This window comes from Capsicum annuum, unplaced genomic scaffold (genome assembly GCF_002878395.1).
Source record: "Capsicum annuum cultivar UCD-10X-F1 unplaced genomic scaffold, UCD10Xv1.1 ctg5138, whole genome shotgun sequence".
Lineage (NCBI taxonomy): Eukaryota > Viridiplantae > Streptophyta > Magnoliopsida > Solanales > Solanaceae > Capsicum > Capsicum annuum.
Genome location: NW_025859321.1, coordinates 19996 through 30781, shown reverse-complemented (window position 1 = coordinate 30781; position 10786 = coordinate 19996).

The following is a 10786-nucleotide window of genomic DNA, read 5'->3' as shown; positions in this document are numbered from 1 at the left end:
TACTTTATTATGGATTAAGAAAGTTGGGAAAGTTTGAAAATAATCCATAAGTTTTTAAACTTATACTTTGATCCAAATGTTAGCCTATATAACGAAAAACAGAGGGAAAAAAGGGTCTTTCAATCTTTTCTCACCCTTTGTTGATTTCTCTCTCTTAGCGATTTTTGTTGTTCATTGTTGCTGCTGCTTCATTCATCATCTTCTGTTTCATTATCATCATATTCTACTTCATTATCATCTTCATCTTGTTCTTGTTGACCATTTGTTGTTGTTGTTGTTACCGCTACTGTTGTTATTTGATCAATTTCTTAGGTCAAATTTTGTTTCTAACATCACTTTCCACTTGGGTATTACTTCATAGGAGACGTTGGTAAGTCAAATTATGATTTTTAGTTGAATTTTTCATCTGGGTAACTGCTATTGTGTTGTTGTTTTCCAACAATGGATAAAACTCAATCATGAATCCAACATAAAATCCATCTGTTTAAACAGATAAATCATCTGTTGCGACAAATGAGACATCTATTTCAAAGGAAGACTGATATGTTGGATTCATGTTTAAACAGATGGCTCATCTATTGCAACATTTGACATATATGTTACAACAGATTAGTTACCTATTGCAACAGAACCTGAACACGATTTCCAACATAGGTTATAACAAATTAATAACCTGTTACATCAGGTAAGTCATCTGTCGCAACAGGTTAATTATCTGTTGCAACTGTCACTCATCTGTTGGAATCAGCTTCAAAGGTGATTTAGTTATAACATCAATTCCAACAGGTGATTGATCTGTTGCAACAGATATTCAGACCCGTAACATGAATCCCAACAGGTAAGAATCTGTTGCGACACATCACTTACCTGTTGCAACAGATAACACATCTATTGGGATTCATTCACGGCACTATGAAATCACTATCAACTTTTTTTAACAAATGACTTTATTTAGGTACCACTAATGGATGAATTAATAACAATAGGGGTGGATTGTCATGTTCATTGGGTCGAGAAGAGTAAACGATATGTATGGCGCTGGAAGGAGGGTGAAATGCTAGAGACGATAGCTATGACAGTCCAAAGTGATGTTTCATATGATGATTTTGTGAACTTAATCATCAACTTTTGTGGACTGAATTGTCTACCGGAAGAATTCACCATTAGCTACATGCACAGCTCCTTTGAAAATCAGAGTGTATTGCCTTTCAAGATAACCGATTAGGTTCGGTTGCGTTCTTATCTAAGTGATTCAACCAGGCCGGTGTTAAGGGTGTACGTGGTTGAAAATACGAGAGAGAATAAGAAACAGAACGTAGAAGAAGAAGAAATAAGACTTCTTTGATGATAGGTTGGATGATCTAGACATGAATATTCCAGATGATGATCAAACACCTACGCCCGTTGATGCGACCAATACGATGGGCAGTTCTTCTCAATCAACACAATCTGGAAATCTTCAAGACGATGAGACCAACTTTTTCATTGGAATGTCATTCAAGGACAAGAATGAACTATCTAACACTTTGTTTATTTCTTGCGTGAAAAAAGATTTCAGAATAAAGAAGGTGATTAATTCGAGCAGTGTCTTTTGCTTCAAATGTGCTAATTCGAATTGCAAGTGGTGGTTGAGAGCGGTGAAGTACGTAAGTTCTGACAGATTTTTCATTCATAAACATGAAAAGCATCACACATGTGGTTCAGAGCACATCTCGAGCCAAAATCCTCATGCCACAACAAAGGTCCTCGGTGAATATTTCAGGAGTAGTTTCCCGGATGGCAAAGGCCCTTCAACAAGGCTTATGGCCAATCAACTCCTTACGGATTTGGGTGTCCTGGTCAGTTATTGAAAGGTATATACGGCCATGGGGATTGCCAAGGACCTGGTTCGGGGGACACTCGAGCATGGGTATAAAGTCTTAGATGGTTACCGTTACATGATTGAGTCCACAAATCCCGGAAGTAAGACGGCATTGCATCTGGATGAAAACGGAAGGTTCAAGTACTTTTTTGTATCCTATGGTGCTTGTATTCAAGGTTTTCGACTTTTGAGAAAAGGCATAGCCGTCGACGGTACCTTCTTGAGGAGCAGGTATACTAGAGTTCTGCTAGCGGCAATGGCGCAGGATGCGGAAAATCACATCTTTCCTATCACTTTTTGTGTAGCGAACAAGGAATGTGATGCCTCTTATGGATTTTTTTTTTTGAACAACTGCGACGCTGCGTCGAAGATAACGAAGGGTTGTGCTTTGTATCGGATAGGCATCTAAGTATTCCAAAGATGGGTTCATTTTTCTTCACTTCAGCTTACTTTGGTTGTTGCATTAGACATCTTGGAGAGAATATTCGAAACAACTATCACAATGAAAGGGTCGTCACCCTTTTTTATAGAGCAGCTAAAGCATATAGTAGAGAGGAATTTTTAGACTATTTCAATCAAATAGCGGATGTGAATCCCAAGGTAGCAGAATTTCTTGCACGTGTTAGTTTCGAGAGATGGAGCCGGGCATTCTATCCAGCAAATAGGTACATTCTTATGAATTTAATGTCTTGTTTGATTTACAAGTTTAGTTTGATGTCGTACTACGTGATTCTTTTCTATAGGTACAATATTATGACATCAAACATAGCTAAATCGGTGAATTCATTGTTTGGCGATGAAAGAGAATTTCCCATCAAGGCAATGTTTGAAAAAATAAGTGAGAAATATAGCAATTTTTTTAACGAAAGGCATGTGCAGTTCAAGTGCCCAGAAAAAAGAACCCGATTTGTTCTCGAAATCGAAAAGAAAATATCAACGAACATCAGTTTGGGGAATAGGTTATTCTCTCATAAAATAGCAGATTACAAATTCCGTATCACCGGTCATGGTGATGCTGCCACAGTCGATCTTCAAACAAGATCTTGTACGTGTAGAGTTTTTGACTTGTACAAAATACCTTGTCCACATACTATGGCAGCCCTTCGAGCTCAATACAACCATAAATATGGATCTGAAGTTTACGAGTACTCCTATCAATATTATTCGGTGGAAAAATATGAAATGGCATATAGTGGGCATATTACTCCGGTGCCTCCTGAAGAATCTTGGGTTGTTTCAGTAGAGCTTATGGGGAGATTAATACCTCCTCCATATATTGACCCGAGCATATCAATCCGGAAAAAAAACCATATAAAAGAAGGCATGGAGTTGGAGAATCATTTTCATCAAGAAGAAACAAGTGCTCCATTTGTAAGTGCGCTGGCCACAAAAGAACTACATGCCCAAATCATAATCCACCATGATCGTTGTAATTGTAGAAACTTGTGTTGTTGTTTGTTCGTTTGTTTGTTGTGGACTTTTATATATTTAACTCATTGTTGTGAACCTAATGTTATCATTTATTATATATAAAATGTCTTTTTTTTAAATAACTTGTGCATCAATAAAATGAGGCAAAACATGAACTTAAATAATATAGCAGACCACAATTATTCTCAACAGTTGCACAAACAACTAGAATGCTTTCCTCCAACAGATAAAAATCTATCAAAACAGATGGATAATCTGTTGAAACACAACAGATGACCAATCGGTTCCAACTGTTTAAAGAACTCAAAAGCCAAAATTGCTAGTGCTACTGGATTTAAAATTGCCTCCAACCATCGACATGTTAACATGTATTAGATTAGAAGAAAACAGAATAAAAATTGAATAGGAATTAAAATGCCAAAGTCTGACTAAAAGTAAATTTTTCATTACATGAAAAATAAAATACATTAGGTATAGATCCAATATAGAAAAATTAAAATACATACGCTAAAAGAAAAAACACATTCTAATTATTATTATCATCATCATCATCATTAATAACAGCTGGCTAATCAACTCGCAGCAGCAGGGCTCTCATCAGCCTTTGCATCTCTTTGAACATTGTCGCTCTCACAACGAGCAACTCTCTCTGCAGGTCATTAACCTGCCTTTGAAGTTCCCGCACTGTGTCGCGTAGAATAGAAATATCCGAAAAAGGATCAGCCATATCTAGAACACGCATGAATTGACAAATGTAAAGAAAAATATTGACAATGTAATACAACGTATACGACTAACTAGTAAATTTACGCTAGAAAAAAACTTACCTCAACGAGAAAGGAATATGCTCTTTGAAGAGAAGTAGTTGAAGATGCCACACGAAAGGAAAAATGCAAGAAATAAATAGAGTTGAATGAAGATTGAGGGACCTATAATACAATCTGGATGTGTCAGGCCAAAAGGCAGGACTGTTCAGCTCCATTGTATTAATTATATTCAAACTGGTGGAATTTTGTTTTCTGTGAAAAGTCGTGACTTTTTCTTTTACACTAATTACTTCTTACCTTTTCATAGCGGTTTAAGACTCGATAAAATCCGTTATTATTAAGCTGTTACAACAGATCGTCCAACATTTTAAACAAATTTAGCATCTGTTGCAATAGATGGACGGATTGAATGTGCAACAGATGGCTGTCAAAATAGATTTACCATCTGCTGCAATAGATGGTTTGTATATACAACAAATAAGATATCTGATGCAACTTATGTATTATCTGTTGCAACAGATGGACAATATGTATAAGTTAGAGAAGATATTTTGATATCTTCTGACAGCTGATTCATTAGTTTTAGTTTCAACAGATGGAGTATTTGATTCATTAGTTGTTTTGAATGTGTGAGATAAAAAGTCTTCACCTCTTTTTAATAGTCCCTCCATTACGTATTAGTTGGGCCCCATGGGCTTGGCACACCAATTAATAAAAATATAAATTAGGTGATTGTTTTTCCAAATTGGCCTTATTAATTATGATTAGAAAGTATAAATGTGAATAATATACTTTATGTAGTCATTTAATAATAGGAGTAATCTTGAAAGAATATAATAAAATTCTCTTGATTTTATAAATAGGAAAACTAAATTGAAACAAACATATTTAGAAAGAAGTAATCACACGCGTGCAGATTAATTAAAAAAAAGTTAGGTCTATCGCAACAGATTTACCATCTGTTGCAACATATGGATTATCTGTTGTGACAGATGGACTATATGTTTGGAGGAGATGTTTTGATTTCTTCCAATAGCTGATTCGTTAGTTGCAACAGATGGAGTTTTCGATTCATCAGCTGTTTTGAATGTTAAGATAAAAAGTCACGATTTTTCACACCTCCATTTTAATAGTCATCACATTCGTGCAGATGAATAAACAACACTGACATGTCCTGATGGGGTAGGAAGAATAAGATGCATACAATAGATCCCATTTTCATACATGCGAGTTATATATATTATTGATCAGGCTACCGTGAAGACACATAAAGTGCAATGATTTTGTGAATGTAGTTTATTACCGATGATTAGACACTGATCCTTCAAACAAGATCCTGAATTGTACAGTTTAGTTTGATAGGTGCGAACTGATAAGGTCGAAGGGTTCCAAGACAGTGGTGTCGATACCCCGTTACAATTTAATAACATGATTCATGCACATGTTTTTGTGTCAAGTTTGGGGAAGGGTTCAAATTTTTTGCGGCAGCGTAAATATCCAATAGTGATTGGATCGATTTTAATGGCACAATGGATTTCTTGAAAGGCCTCCAAAGCCTTGCAATGCAGCAAACAACGATAGAACCAATAGAAATTCCCTGGTCCAAATTTATATGGATGGATTGGTGGAGGAGACTATTCTACAGCAGAAGGTATTTGGGAGAAAACCTGTGCAGGAAGAGGGAGGTTGAGAAGGCCATATATCATCTTAATACTTGTTTAAGAGGATACACAGGGTCAATTCCTCTTGACCATTCTTCTTTTTCTTCAACGACTGATAGATTTTTCATATTTGGATACATTTTCACATTCGTATCTCATCAAGTTTTTTTATTCTGCATGTCAATTTCATAAGCTAATTTTGCTACACTTTCCTTCCGACCCTGTGTATCCTCTTAAACAAGTACTAAGATGATATATGGCCTTCTCAACCTCCCTCTTTCCGCACAGGTTTTCTCCTAAACACCTTTTGCTGTATAATAGTCTCCTCCAATAACCCATCCATATAAATTTGGACCAGGGAAATTTCTATTGGTTCTATCATTGTTTGCTGCATTGCGAGGCTTCTGAGGTTTTTCAATAAGTCCATTATGCCATTAAAACCGGTCCAATCACTATTGGATATTTACACTGCCACCAAAACTTTGAACCCTTCCCCAAACTTGACACAAAAACATGTGCATAAATCGTGTCATTAGATTGTAACGGGGTATCGACACCACCGTCTTGGAACCCTTAGCCTTATCAGTTCGCACCTATCAAACTAAACTGTATAATTCAGGATCTTGTTTGAAGGATCAGTGTCTAATCATTGGTAAAAAAAAATTGCATTCACAAAATGATTGTACTGGATGTCTGTTTTCATGATAGGTTGATCAGTAATACATAACTCCCATATATGAAGTGGTTCCATCTGCAAGCAGCTTATTCCTCCGAACCCATCTTTACTCTAGCCTTTAATGCTGGTCGGGCAAAAGTGGATCCAATTTCACTTCCTTTTGTCTGCAAACAAGAGAAATACATTTGATGTCAAACAAGAGAAGAACAAAAAGAACATTACAAAAGGGTAACACAAAATTGAGTTAATCAAAAGATGACCAATATGATGCAACAGATTACCCATCTGTTCAATAGATGAGACTTCATTTGCAAATGATGGATGACATATTGCAACAGATGGGCCATCTGTTGGAATAAATCAAACCATCCTTGCTACTGGTTTGATTTCTTCAAAAAGTTGCTCCACCTGTTCCAACAAATAATTCATCAGTTTCAACAGTTGAGGAAACTGTTGCAACTCCACCAACACAGCATCAATAACAAAGAAACAAATAAAACAACACCATATGTTCCAACACCATCCACAACACGAACATCACATGTTCCAACACAACCACCACCCCCAACAATAGCACCACCAAAGTACCAAATAAAAGACATAAGAAAAAACTATATTGATAACAAGGCTTTTTAAGTTTTCCCAACAGATGACTTTTTTCTCATATTTTAATAAAAACAACGGTTCGTTCATTCAAGACTTAAAAGTCACCTTTCCTTCAATTTTCTCAATAAATAGCAAACTGGTAATGGGTAAATCATTGATAAAAATAGATGTAAATAACTAATTTAAATGACATACAAAGAAGAAGACGAGATGAAAAGAGCAACTTTGAAAAAACAAACGGATCAGAACATCCAGTTCAGTCAAGAAAAGATATTCATTAGTTGAGATCCCAAAGGATCCTCATCCAAAAAAAGAGTGAAACGAGAGGAAAAAAAGGAAACAACAAAGATAATTGAGAATAAAGAATAAAGAAGAGTTATGAGTTGAGTCTAGTCTAGACTACTTTATAGCTGAAGGAGAGAGAGTTCTAGGTATGAGGGATTTTAAATATTCATTAATAACTTTTGAGGGGCATGAGGAGACGGTGACATTGAAAAGGCCAGATAAGACTACTCACTCAAGAGATTTTTGAGTTATCAAAGTTGTACCGAGTAATATTTTTTACCGCCTTAGTATTTTAACTATTTTATCTCGGACAGGAAATACCTAAATTGCTTTATAAAAAAAAGGATCAAAAAACATTTAAGTGCAACAAATAACTTAATCTGTTTGATAGTTTACAACAGATTCGTGATCTGTCACAACAAATGACGTAATCTGTTTGATAGTTTACAACAAATGCGTAATATATTGCAACATATTACCTAATCTGTTTGATTTGATCTAACAGAAAAGACATATGTTGCAACTGGTTGAACATTTGTTTATATATAATTTCAATTGAGTTCATATGTTAGACTAAAACCTTAATTGCATGTGAGTTCTCATCGGGTCAAATACAACTTTAATTGAGTCTTTTGGCAATTTCATGATGAGACGGTACTGCGTTCCTCCGACCAGAGTCGTCGATCGATCACTCTGAGCCGAGCCGATTCTTACTACCTCATATATTAGACTAATACCTTAATTGATTAATCTAGCACTAGGGTACTAATACCTTGATTGAATAATCTGGGACTAGGGGTGAGTTCTCATAAGGTCAACTACAACTTCAATTGAGTCTTTTGGCAATTGCATGATGAGATGATACTGCGTTCCTCCAGACTAAAGTCGTCGATCGATAACTCTAAGTCGAACCGATTCATACTACCTCATATGTTAGACTAATACCTTAATTGATTAATCTAGGACTAGGGTACTAATACCCTAATTGAATATAGGGTCAACTACAACTTCAATTGAGTCTTTTGTCAATTGCATGACGAGACGGTACTGTGTTCCTCTCGACCAGAGTCGGCGATAGATCACTCTGAGCCGAACCGATTCTTACCACCTCATATGTTAGACTAATACCATAATTGATTGATCTAGGACTAGGGGTGAGTTCTCATAATGTCAACTACAATACATGATAGCGCCTATTTGATAATTTACAATAGATGGGTAATTTATTGCAACATATGACTCAATCCATTTGATAATTTACAAAAGATGGGTAATCTGTTGCAATAGATGACTTAATCTATTTGATAGTTTATAATAAATTCGTGATCTATCGCAACAAATGGCTTAATCTATATGATAGCTTACAATAGATGTGTAATATGTTGCAACAGTTTACATAATATATTTGATCCAACAGAAAAGACATCTGTTGCAACAGGTTGAACATTTGTTTATATATAATTCAATTGAGTTCATATGTTAGACTAATACCTTAATTGAATGTGAGTTCTCATAGGGTCAACTACAACTTCAATTGAGTCTTTTGTCAATTGCATGATGAAACTGTACTATGTTCCTCCCGACCAGAGTCGGCGATCGATCACTCTGAGCCAAACCGATTCTTACTACCTCATATGTTAGAATAATACCTTAATTGATTGATCTAGGACTAGGGTACTAATACCTTGATTGAATAATTTGGGACTAGGGGTGAGTTCTCATAGGGTAAACTATCGATTAATCTAGGACTAGGGGTGAGTTCTCATAGGGTTAGTCACAACAGATGGCAATGTCTATTTGATAATTTACAACATATGGGTAATCTGTTGCAACATATGACATCCCATTTGATAATTTACAACAGATGACTTAATCTGTTCGATAATTTACATCAGATTCGTAATATGTTGTTACCTAATCTGATTGATAATTTACAACAGATGAAAAATCTGACGCAACATGTTGAACATTTGTTTTTTACAATTTCAATTGAGTTCATATGTTAGACTCCCAAATTGATTAATCTAGGACCAGGGGTGAGTTTTCACAGGGTCATCTCGTAGAGTACTAGATCAACTTCAACTTCAATTGTTTTATATGATTTTAAAAATTACGTATATATTTTATGATTTTAAAAATAATTAAGATCATTTCGGACCAAATTAACATTTTCAAAACTACTTGTCATTCTTTTCCAAAATACAAATCAACCCATACAAAATGTTTCATCATTTCAAATCTCGAGGTCTGGCTCTTTCTCTCTCATTCTCACTCAACAATACAATACAGACAATAACTACTCAACAAATTTGCTCAACCCTCTACAACAGATCATTTTTCTTCTCATTTCCGACCATATAGGTATTATTTTCGACATCATTCTTGCTTGTATTAGTCGTTTTCTTTGTTTTCATAGGCAACAGAGTTCGAGATGAGCTCTATATTTGTTTTTTTTTTAAAAAATAAGGGATTTTAAGTTAATGATGAAAAATAAAACTTTTAGTTGTATTATCTTAGAGAATGGGTTTACAATTTTGAGTTTTGATGGTAAAATCGTAGGAAGAACTCGAGAAATCCCTAGTTTCTGTCGCAGTGTTTCGTTGACTGTCGTGGTATAGTTGGATGGTGGTAGTGGTGGTGGTGGTGGTGTTTGTGGTCTTAGTGGTGGCACCGGTGGTGGCATTGGTTGGTGGTGTTTGTGGTGGTGTCGGTATTCGTAGTGTTTATTTGTTTGTTGGCATTGGTTGGTGGTGGTTGGTGGTGTGTCAGTATTCGTGGTGTTTGTAATGTATTTTTTAAAATCTATGCATACATCAACTGTAATGTAATTTTTATCTTTCTTTGTCTGTAGATAAAACATGTCTCCCAAGAGAAAAGAAAGTGAAAGTGGATCAACGTCTGACCACTAAAAAAAAGGCTACAATACAAAGGGCTTCGGAGGAGCTTCCTGAACAATCTCAGGGAAAAGTGAAGCTGAAGAGAGATATGAAAACAACGTTGAGGGAAGTGGACAAGGGTCCGTAGATGGTGATGAAGAAAATAAAAGTGAGAAAGAGGAGGAATTAGAGAGTCAGAAAGAGAAAGAGGATGATCATCAACATGATGATAATAGATCTCCGACGGGCATGAGTTAATATCGACATCCCAGCATGATCCTGTCAAAACTTATAGTATTGACGGTTTGAAGTTGCAATGCCGATAAATGACCCAGAAAGAAAACAAAAGAACGAAAACATAGGCGGACTTTTTAAGAAGAGCTTCTTTGGATGGTATATGGTCTTCTCAAGCGCAGAATCAAGTACAAGGGGGATGATAAAGATCGGGATGAGGGGGGCAAAAAGAAGGTGGATAAAATCTGGATCAACTACTGTGGCATGCCTGTTTGTTTTGGCTTGCAAGAGTTTGCCATAGTGATGGGCTTGAGATGCCATCGTCCAGAAGGTCCGCCACCTCGCAAAAGATCCAAGGCAAGAAAATGCAAGGAAAAAATAGATGGGTT